The sequence below is a fragment of the Ceratotherium simum genome, chromosome 29 (assembly GCF_057802395.1).
Source record: "Ceratotherium simum simum isolate JZ-2026a chromosome 29, ASM5780239v1, whole genome shotgun sequence".
Taxonomy (NCBI): Eukaryota; Metazoa; Chordata; class Mammalia; order Perissodactyla; family Rhinocerotidae; genus Ceratotherium; species Ceratotherium simum.
In genome coordinates, this window is record NC_141928.1 from 18,207,448 (window position 1) to 18,219,866 (window position 12,419).

Below are 12,419 nucleotides of genomic sequence, written 5' to 3' on the forward strand. Positions count from 1 at the left end.
TCCACAGGAATCTCTTATTGGTTTCTGGCCCAGTAATTCCTGGCCTGGGACCTAGCTTTATGGTCTGTGCTACATATGGGCTTTGCCACGCTGCCTGGAGTCAGGCTACCTGGGGTTGTATTTTAGGGTCATCACTTTCTAGTTGTGAGAATTTGAGTAAGTTTCTTCATCTGTAAAATGGGGATAATAGGATCTATTGCAAGGGGCTGTGTTAAGGATTAAATGCGTTCATATAGGTAAAATACTGAGTGCCTGGAACATTCCCCAAAATGCCAGAAGACTGTAAGCTGTTAACATTATTATCACCTTTGCCAAATTTCTGGGCCCTAATAACTTTCTTAGGAAACCAAGAGGAAACAAAACTCCCTGTTAAAGGAATTTTTGTACTCAGAGGAGTTTGGGTCCCTCAGTTTTAACTTCTTCCAGTCAGCTGATACCAGTCCTTCCTTTTATAACCTTTCATGAGGTCCACTTAAGAGATTTTGAAGAGAAAGAGTTTTATTCCTCAAAGAGATGCAGCTATCTTCCTGAAGTGTTTTTCTCCTCATCAGAGTTCCACAGAGTCATATAATCACAGAAAATAAAATATAAGATCTGAAATGCCCCCTTAGAGATCCATAGAGGTCAGTTGCTTCGTTTTACAGATGAGGAAACTGAGGCCCAGAAAGAGGAATGTCATTTGCCAAGGCCACCCACATAATTAGCAGCAAAGACAAAACTAGAAATCTGATTTCTTCCCCTTTCCTCCAGACTTACATCTCTTTCTGGCTATGTGCCTTTATTATACACTTTTCTAGGATGAAAATCCTCACTTCTACTTGTTTTGAAACCAAAGCAGGCTAGATTCAGAGGCTGAGTGTCCAATGTCTTGAATTGATTTTTTTTAAGGTTTTTGAAGACCACTGACCAAGATAGCTTTAACATTCCCATCAGCTTGACTAAATTTAGACAGGTTTGTTCCTGACTAGAGGCCCCTGACCTCCTTTTCCTTAGAGCGTTTTCTTTAGAAAACTTGTAGTTGTAAATTCTTTCTGTGCCCCTTTGAGATGTGAATCTTCTCCCAGCCTCTTGCCATTTTACAATCCAAAAATGTCTTCCCTCAAGGACCTGGGAGCCATTGCTTTGAAATGTAATCATCTAGGAAGATAGCACCCCATCTCCTGGTCTCTTAGGGAGGGTAGGGGTCTACCTTCAAAGGGACAAACAACGCTCAAGAGAGATGGCCTAATCACCTTGACCAACTTCTCTCCAATGTCTTCCAGTAATTTTCCACTAACTCACCCCAGTCCTAAAAAAACGCTCCTGCCTTTTGTTTCAGCAGAGTTGAGCTCAGTCCTGTACTGAAGTCTCTTTTGCCTACTACAGTAGCCCTATTTTTAACAAATGTCCAGTGCAATTTTACATTGACACCACACAGTCCAGGACAAAGGGTCGCTCCAGCCTATCTTCCTCTTATGTTCGGGAAAGCACAAGCAAGTTAACTGGAAGCAGCCCTAATATTGCCGATTCATTTGCATTTAAATTGCCCAAATGGCATTTGGTAAGAGCTATTTGATGTCCAAGGAGGCTTTGGAGGCTTTTAAACTTCAAAACAAAAGGTCAGAATTGATCAGCAGGAAAAGAATCTCAGTGCTAAGCGGCCCAGTTGAGTTCCAAGCTTCCGACCTGGGAAGTTGGTTTCAGCTTGAAGCCTGGGGGAAGTGAGTCTCATAGGCTCACTCCAGGCAGGATGGCCAGGGCTGGACTCGGTGAGTGTGTTGGGGTCTTATTTTCTAGGATGCTGTGCTACAGCCTCCTGCTCTCTTCCAGGATCTGCTGGGACAAGAGCAGGAAATAAAAGCTCCAGCACGGATCCTCCAACTTTCCTAGAAAATTATGTGTTTGAACCTGCTCATCTTTACCCAGCTCAAACACATCATTTATTCACTGAAAAACTTAGTGTAATTAGTAAAGTTTTTTCTACTTGTAAAATGTGGATAGTGTTAAGTTAGTTAAACAAAGAGGCCATTAGACTGAGGTGGCTCTAATGTTGTGGGAGTCTATGAAAGCAAGCCCAAATCTAAGCCTGTCAATGCCTCAAGGTTACAAAATTGACACCTAAAGACAACCAATCACAAACAGCCAACTAGGCTCTAAGCTATAGCCAACCAATCATTTCTTTACTTTGTTTCCTAACAAACTAAAAGTACTCTGTAAAAGCACTCCTAACTACTTCCAGTTTGGTGCTGCCCAATTCCAATTGATTTTTGCTTAAATAAAATCTTAAAATTTTTAATATGCCTCACTTCATCTTTTAACAATAGTAACTATTCTTATCTCATAAGACTGACATGCAGACTAACAATGATAATAATAATGGGATGATGATGATGATGATTCATTGAGAACTTTCTATCGGCTCGCTCTTTAACATTTTTGAAGAACCACAGTGTCCAGGACAAAGCGTTGGTCCAGCCCTGCTGCCACTTTTGCTTACAACAACCCTAGGAGGTATGTTTTATTATTCTCATTTACAAAATAATAAAAAATAAAAATCTGAGACCCAGAAAAGTTATTTGTCAAAGGTCACACAGCTAGCAATAGCAGGACCAGGATACAAAAATGTACCTTGGCTTTAGAAAGTTAATAATTTAGTAAAATATTAACCTAGCTATTTTGTTTATAAGAAAAACTCAAGAAATGGTAATATCATGATCACTAAGAATAATAAATTCCAATTGTGCCCTTGTTAGTACTGACTTTCCACACCAAACAGTCTTTGAATTCTTACTTCCTTATCTAACTTTTGGGCACATGAACTTTCCTGCCACCGTTGTCCATACAACTACCGTGACCAAACTCCAGAGATGGGTAAGACATTTCTATTGTCACAAGTTTGCCCCAGCTCTCCAACCCAAGTCATGCATTCTTTACTGATCAAACTACGTAAAACACAAAAACAATGGAGTGTTAAATCTGCAAAATCAGAGGATATGGGAAATGAATAAAATATTCACCCTTGGTGCTTGACGGGTAAGATGTTACAGGCAAAAGGAATGACATAGACAGGGACTTGTGGACAGAAGAGTGCAAAACAGAATGGAGGCATGACGATGTTGTTCTGATGGGGCATGAATGTAAGCAATTGGGGCAATAGTGGTGAAAGATGATGCAGAAAATTGAATGTGAGATTCACGCATTGTGGAATTTTTGAACACCATGCTAAAGACTGCAGGAAGATTCAAGCATTGCTCTCTCAAACACAAGACACTACATAGATTACCATCACTGAGGGGGAACAAAGGCCTAGCTACTCAGGTTCTAGTCTAACCTGGCATGTCACTGAACATCCCTAAGCTTCTGAGATCCACAGTGCATTTATTTGCCACCTGCCCAGTCCCTGTATATTTACAGTTTATCTTGTTTTGCTTCGTAGAACAACAGCTCTAAAACAAGCTTTTGAAATCATCTAGTCCAAATTCTTCATTTTACCAGTAAGCACAATTTAGTTTTAAGATGGAAAATGAGAACATTAAACAAGGTCACACAGCTCACTAGTGGCAGACCAGGGCAACAACAGGGTTAGGTTCTTTTAGGAAAGGGGAACACCTTGAAATTGTTTGTACTCCTGTATTTTGGGAACTCACTTGATTTTTCTCAATGAAATCCATGAGTCATATATTTTAAGAACCATCGTTATGAGTTTTTCCAAGAAGAGCTCAAGAGTGCAAGTAAACTACATTTAGACATCATTGTTTTCATTGACTCATTTAAAAGCCATAATGGGAGAAGAAATCTGGGAAGGAAACAAACAAAAATAAAATAGATATCCTTCCTCTGGTTCCTTCAGTCTATTGACTGGGAAAGATATATTTTCTAGGAAAACTGTAATAATACTAAAAACAACGTAGACAAATAAAAAAAATGGATTGTTGCTGATGCTGCAGGTAATTGCAAATGATTCCACTCTCCCATATCTCCTCCTCTGAATGCTTAAGTACCTGGACCATCTGGTCTCAGACCCAGTACAAACTCACCACTGTATGGCATCACTTCTGGCTGCGTGTGTTACAGGAAACAGAGGCTTAACCTCGGTTATCGCTCTTCTAAAAATGATTCCAACAGTGGCACAAAAGAAAATAGCAGCTGCAAAAGATGATGGTTTTAACATTGACTGGGCAAATAAAAAGGATTGCTGAATCCTCTTCAAACCCAACTTTCAGAAAGATAGATGTAATCTCTTTTCACTTAGGAGTGTTATGTAAAGTATGAGAGGAGGGAAAACATCTTCTAGGGTTTACTCAGAGCACAGATAATAATAATAAAATAAAATAATAATAATAATAATAAAATATATGCAAGCAGAGACCCTGCCAAGATGTAAAGGAAGGAAGCAAGAAATTGAGGATTTACATATGAAAATACAAAAATGAGATTGATGATATAAGAAGCTGAGTTCTAGGTATCACCTGAGGTATTTATTTATTAGTTTAATTCATTTCCTTATTTAACACAAAAAAATTCTGGAATCCTTACCTTGCATCAAGTAGATTCTGTGCCTATGTTATCTTTATAGACAATCCAAGTCAGCACACGGGTAAGCAGGCACTCATGCCAGAGATTCGAGAAAGAAATGACTTAAAATAGCTAAGCCATGCTAATGGAGTAACAATTGGCAAAAGGCATATTAACATAGGTTTTTTCCAATGGGCAAATGACATATGAATATAGATTTTTTTTAGGTAGATTTTATTGCCTCCATTTCACAGAAGAAGGAATGGAGACACCGAGAGAAGCTAAACAACTTGCCCAAAGTCACATGGCTAGTATCCCACAGAGGTAAAATTGAAAACTGCATCTGTCTACAAACCTCAAGTACCTCCAGTGACATGTGGCTACCTCCCAACATCATGACATCTACATTTATTGGACGCCTTCTTGCCTTTGCTTATTAGGTTTCCCGTCTGCCTGAAATACATTTCCCTGCCACATTGTAGTTATTCATCTATGTCCCATCCTTTGAGACTTGGTTCAAAGTCTATCTTCTCTGTAGAGCTTTACCCAAATGTCCCCGATCACTAATCCTTCTACCTTTGAATCCTCATGCAATTTTATATCTACATTTCTTACAATTATGTCACTTCCTTTTCAGTACCAGAGCTAATTATATAAATGTCAATCTCTTCTCTGGGACAGAAAACTCTTATTTTGCTTCCCAAATCTCACTGTATCTTAAACTGCAACTTACACAGAGCAGAGATTATATAGTGTATGGACAAGACCTTCTGCCTTTGTGTCAGAGGCACTGCAAGTTCCAGATCTACCGCATTACCCAGCAGCCTGCAAATCAACTAACGTCTATGAGCCTTATTTCCCTAATTCCTATAACACAGATAATCAACAACAAATGTCTCCCTCTCGTCATTAGTGTGAGAATCAAGTTAGTTAAATAGGTAAAAATATTATGTTTTTATCAAGTTTCAAAGAGTGTATTATTTAAGATAAATGTTTGGCTGCTGCAAGAAAGGGACCCCGCATTTAAAAGACATTAAGAACATGGAAGCTCTGGGGCCGGCCCAGTGATGTAGTGGTTAAGTTCACACATGCTGCTTCAGCGGCCCATGGTCCACCAGTTCAGATCCTGGGCGTGGACCTGCTCACCACTCATCAAGCCATGCTGAGGCAGTGTCCCATGTAGAAGAGCTACAACTCTACAACCATGATACACAACTATGTACCGGGCCTTTGGGCAGAAAAAAGAAAAAGAGGAAGATTGGCAACAGATGTTAGCGCAGGGCCACTCTCCCTCAAAAAAACAAAAAATAACATAGAACCTCTCATGTAACATCATCAGACAGGCATTTAAGGTTGGGAGTAACTCTATTCCATGCAGTTATACAGGGACCCAGGTTCTTTGCATCTTCTTGCTCCTTCATTATTACTATCCTTGTCTGTACATTTGGAGCTGGGTCACAGGTTCATCCATGTTCCAGCCGACAGCAAAGGGAAGTTGTGAAGTCAAGATCAATTATTTTCATTTAAGCCAAGTGAGGCAGAAGGCACACATGTGACTTTTTCCTACATTCCATTGTCAATAACTTAGTTTCCATGGCTACACCCAGTTGTAAAATGGAGCCTCTAACTGGGCAGCCATGGGCTCAACTTGAACTAAATTATTATAAAGATGGGGAGATTAGATTTGGGTGAAAAATGAGCAGTTTCTGCCATAGGAAGTAAGAAAAAAATGAGATGGTATTGTAAGCACCAATAATCATTAAGGCATGAAGACTCGATGCAGACCCAACACACAGGTTTTATGTTGGCAGAAGAACTGTAGCAGTGCAGTTCAATATGCATAATGAGGTTAAATGGCTTGGAGAGATGATCAGGCTATTTGGATATGCTAATTGTGGGTATCCACAAACAGATCTTAGTTAAATGCTCAGTGAGGAGGCACAGCTGCAGCTTATAGTATACAATCAATGCAGATGGTACCACACAGTTTGCAATACCTTTAGTAATATGCAGCAGATGAGAAACTTCCAATGTGGCCTGATTCCCTCCTTCAGCGACCGGTACAGCTATTACTCACATGGCATTCATTACTGGAGAAAAAATAAATAAATAAAAGTACTTTAATAAGACACTAAGATGAGCTCTCTAATTCAAGATAGTGAGAGAAACTAACACTTCCTATTGGAAGGTACACAGTATCCTCCTCTGGTTAGAGGCAAGAGTATTGATGGGAATAACTCATGGTAACTTCATATACAACAGACTTTAAACAGTAAGCAGAGATATGGGGCCAATATGATGGAGACATAAGGGGCTCTTCATACAGACCTTAGAAACACCATGAGATAGAGAGATGAGAGCATCTCTATATCGTACAGTGGTAACAATTACTTGTTATTTCTTTTTTATTTCCAATGAAGACATGCTTCTTGGAAACAGCTTGGTAAATTTTAATTATTAATGAAAGTAATAACAATATATATAAGAAAACAACTATAAAGTAAACGGAGGAGCACACCAACAAATTAGCATTTAATTATCAAACATTGCAAGAGGCAGCTCAACCCAGAGGTGCACTGAACAAGCCAATGGGGGCAGAGTTGAGTGTGAACTCTTCCAGGGATGGGCGTTAGCCACCTGGGGCTGTTTGGGGATTTGTTCCCACAAATAACAACAGGGGAAATCCTGTTTGTGTTAATTTGCAGGCAAATAAAATCTATCTTTACAGCTCAGAACCAAAGCTGTACTCAAGGTAATTTATCCAGTAGAACTAACTTTATCTCATGGAGCCTTTTTGCTAAAGTTTAAGAATTTTCCACATACTCCATGACTATGAATAAGACACTTAGCTTTACTGAGTCTCTGGGCCTTCATTCTGTAAAATGATTATAGAAGAGGTAGTGTAGGTACTGAGGGTGGGAATTGACCCATGTGCTTTCAAATAGATCAGGCCCCTAATATATTGGGCCTATAATTTCTTCAACCTTGGATGTTTCCAATTGAGTAAGTCGATTGACTATCAGAGACTGGTCGAAAGATCTGGTCCAACACACTGCTGTGGAAACTCTGGAAACTCTGGTCTGGGCTCCCAGGGGTGTTTCAGACTGTGATGACTAGGGGAATTCAGTTACCACTGGTGTGTGGTTGGGTTTTCCTGGAACTTTCTCTGAAGAGAGAGCAGTTGTTTCCACAGTACTATAAACAGTTAAGAACTGCAGCTCGGGTATCAGTCAGCCTTCTTCAAAACTTGGCACCACCATTTTTAATTTGAAAGGTCTTTGGTCAGGTCTTAACCTCTCTATGACTAGTTTCCTCATCCACAAAATGGAGATAATAGTGCTACTCCACAGAAGTCTTGTGAAAATTTAAAGTAATAGCTACTTAAAATCTTTAGTGCATTGCCTGGTCCTTAATAAGCACTGAGTAAATGCTTCTTATGATCATTTCAATTCTCATTGGCCACGACTCTAATCCAGAGACACCACAGTAGACAGATGGAGCCCAGGGGAGTCCACATGTAGAGAATCAGGAATGTAGTCAACCACAGGATGATTTCTTATGCCTTAGCAGGGGCCCTGCATAAAAATGTACACATTTCATTAGTGTCTTCCCAGATCACAGTAACCTCACCTTCTCTAGAAACTGGTCCCTTCTCTAATCTACGGGACTGGGCAAGTAGTATCCATGTTTGAACAGTTACCCTGCTCACAATCCCAGCACTTGTCTATGGAACAACAATTAGATCTATGATGGGCCAATCCAATCCTTGGTCATTGGAATGTGGAATTGGGACTGAGGATCTCTTAGTGGTGAGTCCCATAACATGAAAAAGTGGGAGCTGAGTTGTGGCCATATTTTTCACTATATGGGTCAAGAGGCTGAAAAGGCTTCTATCCAGACAGAGAAAAAATTAAGCAGAAATCCAGTCATAAAATAAGAAAAAGAGTCCTGACGACTTTCCAGGTTCTACTTCTAATTCAGTGGTTTCTAAATCTGTCTACCCATTAGAATCAGCTGGGGATCTTTTAAAAACTCCAAAGCCTGGATCACACTATAGATCAATTAAATTACAATCTATGAAGATGGGGCACAGGTATTGGTATTGTTAAATCTCTCAAAAGTGATTCCAATGGACAGATATGTTTGGAACCACTGTTCTTTTTTTTTTTTTATATATAAATTTTTTGTTTATTGCAGTAACATTGGTTTATAACATTGTAAAAATTTCAGGTGTACATCATTGTACTTCAATTTCTGCATGGACTACATCATGTTCACCACCAAAATACCAATTACAACCCATCACCACACATGTACTGAATTATCCCTTTCACCCTCCTCCCTCCCCCCTTCCCCTCAGGTAACCACCAATCCAATCTCTGTCCCTATGTGTTTGTTTATTGTTGTTATTATCTACTACTTAATGAAGGAAATCATACGGTATTTGACCTTCTCCCTCTGACTTATTTCACTTTGCATTATACCCTCAATGTCCATCCATGATGTCACAAATGGCTGGATTTCATCGTTTCTTATGGCTGAGTAGTATTCCATTGTGTATATATACCACAGCTTCTTTATCCATTCGTCCCTTGATGGGCACTTTGGGAACCACTGTTCTAGTCTTTCCTGAGAGTCCACTTATGGAACTGACCGTGGGTTACACAAGCCATTCCAATATCCTTATAATAAATTCTCTGATTTTTGCTTATGCTCTCTGAATTTACTTCCTTTACTTAAAAGCAAAAGAAGACTCTATCTAGGCTGTGATTTGGGAATTATCAACACTGGGAACTAGACAGAGGTTCAATTGTATAAACTAGTGTACAAGATGGGGATTTAACTATTCATTCAAGTATTTAGTTATACACTATTAGTGCAAAAAAAAACCCCTAAAAGTTGCATTCAAAGACATATAAAATATTATAATATAGCATGTATAATTGGGTGAACAAGAAATAGGGATAAACATTACACTCTAGTAAATTAGGCATCTGTTAATGGTGTTCATGAATTTTTTTCTAAGTTTCCTGGGAGTCAAATAGAAAAGGGAAACTAGTTTAGTCAACCAATTGAATTTACTTGCGACAAAAGCAAATTATCTAGAAATACAAATGTTCCTGGTATAAAAAGCAGACAGGAGTTTCTTCCTTAGGTTCTTAAGAAGAGGCACTGAATTTGGGAACAAAGTCAAGAAAATGGAGAAAACCAAACACAAGAGATGAGACATAACATCAGGACAGAACAGCAGAAAGGAGAATTATGCTGAATCAAACTACAGAGCCAATAGAGGACTGCAACCTTTTTCAGTCACTTCCTTTTCTACGGAAGGACTGATCCAACATTGTGCCAGAACCAACATCCTTTTCCGTCATTGGGAAGTCCATGGATTTGGAAACAGGGATCTAAGCAATTCCTGAAACCTACCCACTCACAAGTACCTGCTAGACTAGATGTTTCCCATCTCCTGCGACTGCCTCCCAAGGTCACTCTAGGTAGAATTTCACAAAATATCCTCTCTTCCTTTAGCTGAGTACCTCACCACCTAGTCAATTCCAGGTCCCTTAAAATTTCCTATCTACTCAGTTAAGTTCCTCTGCTTAGGACCTCCTGGGCTTTTAGTACTCTCAATGAAAAGTTTACAGCATCACCTATAGACTTCCAAACACTAGTCATCCAAGTGTGCACAGGCATCATGTGTGGGAGAGAAGGTTAAAATGCAGATGTATGGGTCATACCTCCATTAATTTGATTTAGTTGGTCTTAAATGGTCCATAAGAATCTATATTTTTAAAAACACTCTAGACAACATTGATTCAGGTGGAACTTATACTAGATATGGAGAACGCTGTCTTAGGAAGTTCTCAGAGTGTGTCTTCTCTACCCTCACTCCTTCTCCTTCTTTATTCTCACCTTCCGGCCATATTTCCTGAACATTTATTATATTCCTGACACTACACTGGGTCCCTTCTCATAAATCAATCTAATACATTTTTATAAAAACTCCTTGTGGTAAATATTATTTCCTCTATTTTACAAGAGAAGGAATTAAGGCTTAGGGATCTTGAAACTCAAATAACTGTTTCAAGGTCACAAAGGGTAGAGGCATTATAAAGATTAAAAACACTTTTTATTTTAAAAGGAAAAGATGAAATTTAGTTGTGTAGGAATTCCAGTAGCCCAGAGCTGTGAATAACACTGACTAAACTAGGATAGTCAATAGTTCATGCCTCAGTTTCTCCACTGTCAAATTAGAAATGACAGTGGCTCTAAATGAAGTTAGAAGACTTCAGGGGAAACATGGTTTCCAGGGGCAAAATATGATTAGCATGACAAGAAGCAGAACAAATTGATCAAACTGCTGGTTAGACACTCAGAGTTCTCACAAAACATCTTCTTGCTGCACTAAATGCCAATCAATGAGGATTAAGTGCATTGAATTTTCCTTGGAGAAACATGAGTTTTTAAAACAAAAAGGAAAAAGGCTTGGATTAATAGCTACTAACGGTTTTGCAGACACAATACTAAGGAAATCAGTCATGTGATAAACCTTCTATTAGCAGGGAAAGCATATAGTTCAGACTCATGGAAGCACTGAGTATAAGGTCTGGAAGAAACTTATTACGTGAAATACCATGATTACTGCAGTAAAATTCTCAGTGTATCCTGCATACATGAAGACAAAAATTAATCAGGTTATTTCTCTAAAATTTCCATGTTATGGAAATATATCTCAGAGGGATACACAACAAAGATTTAATATAATACAATTATATATATAACATATACAATACATATATAATTATATATATACAGTTTATATATATAATCTTTTCTCTTTTTGTGTCTCCATAATGCAAATGCAAGTTTAACATTGGGACTAATAATTGAGGTTACATTGATGATACTCTCAAAGATTTAGTTCAAATTCAAAGCAATCTTTGATACGAATTCAGTGGCCATCAGACTTCTGGCAGGAGAAGGGGAACCTCCATCTTATTATAATTCAGGGCCAGCACATTGTTCTCTGTCACTCCCAGGCTACTAAATTTACAAAGGTAGATCACACAATGACAGAGATAAGTCAATTGTTGAGCCCAATTGGATTGTACAAATATAGCCCTTGATTTATCTTCATCACACAGTCTCTGAGAAAAGGCCTAAAAGTTATCAACAGGTATTGGGAGAGGCTTTTAAGCCATCCTAGAAAACACTCAGCTTGCATGAACCAATAAAAGCAATTCCAGGTAACAAAGACACAGTATGGTAGAATTAGCCAGATGTTAGGTGAGACTGTTGGTTGTAGTTCTTATCCCCCATAGCTTCATTATCTACCCTGGCTCCCCAGTCTAGGGTACCATTTTCACAGGGAACCTTTGTTACTTCTTAGTCTGAACTGTTTGTGACTTCTTCTTTTGATCTGATGGCTTCAACTGGCTGCTACCAACAGCTGGCTTTTCAGCTCATGCTCTGCAGCTGCCATCTAGACATTTATTTCTGGTCTTGATCTTGAATGTCCCTGCCTCCATTTTGCCTAAGCTTCATACCCAATAACTCATTCATTAACTGTTTAAAATATAAATATTTATTGACTCTTCAGGGTCTTGGCAGGACTCTCTGGGGATACCTATGAGAAAGATTACCATATTGTCCACCCCCATGAAACTTCCCATCTAATAGGAAATATAGAAAATGAAGCAACCCATTCCCATCAGTGTGTCAATGTGATGGGAAGGGTGCAAAGGAGAGGACCCTGACATGCTCAATGGGGGTCAGGGAGGATTCCTGAGGAAGGTGAACTTTAATCTAAGACTAGAAGACAGAAGGAGGTAGGGAAGCAGAAATAAGTGTTCAAGTAGAAAAAATAGCACATATTCAGGACCAGAGGTGAAAGCGAGACAGTGTCTTAAAGGTAGAGAAGGAGA

The 12,419-nt window shown here is 39.0% G+C and overlaps 1 long non-coding RNA gene across 11 annotated transcripts in view; it reads left to right on the forward strand.

Annotated features, from left to right (window-relative positions):
* LOC147913219 (uncharacterized) overlaps positions 1-12,419 on the forward strand; it is a 421,589-nt gene that overhangs the window by 207,911 nt on the left and 201,259 nt on the right. The window lies entirely within an intron of this gene.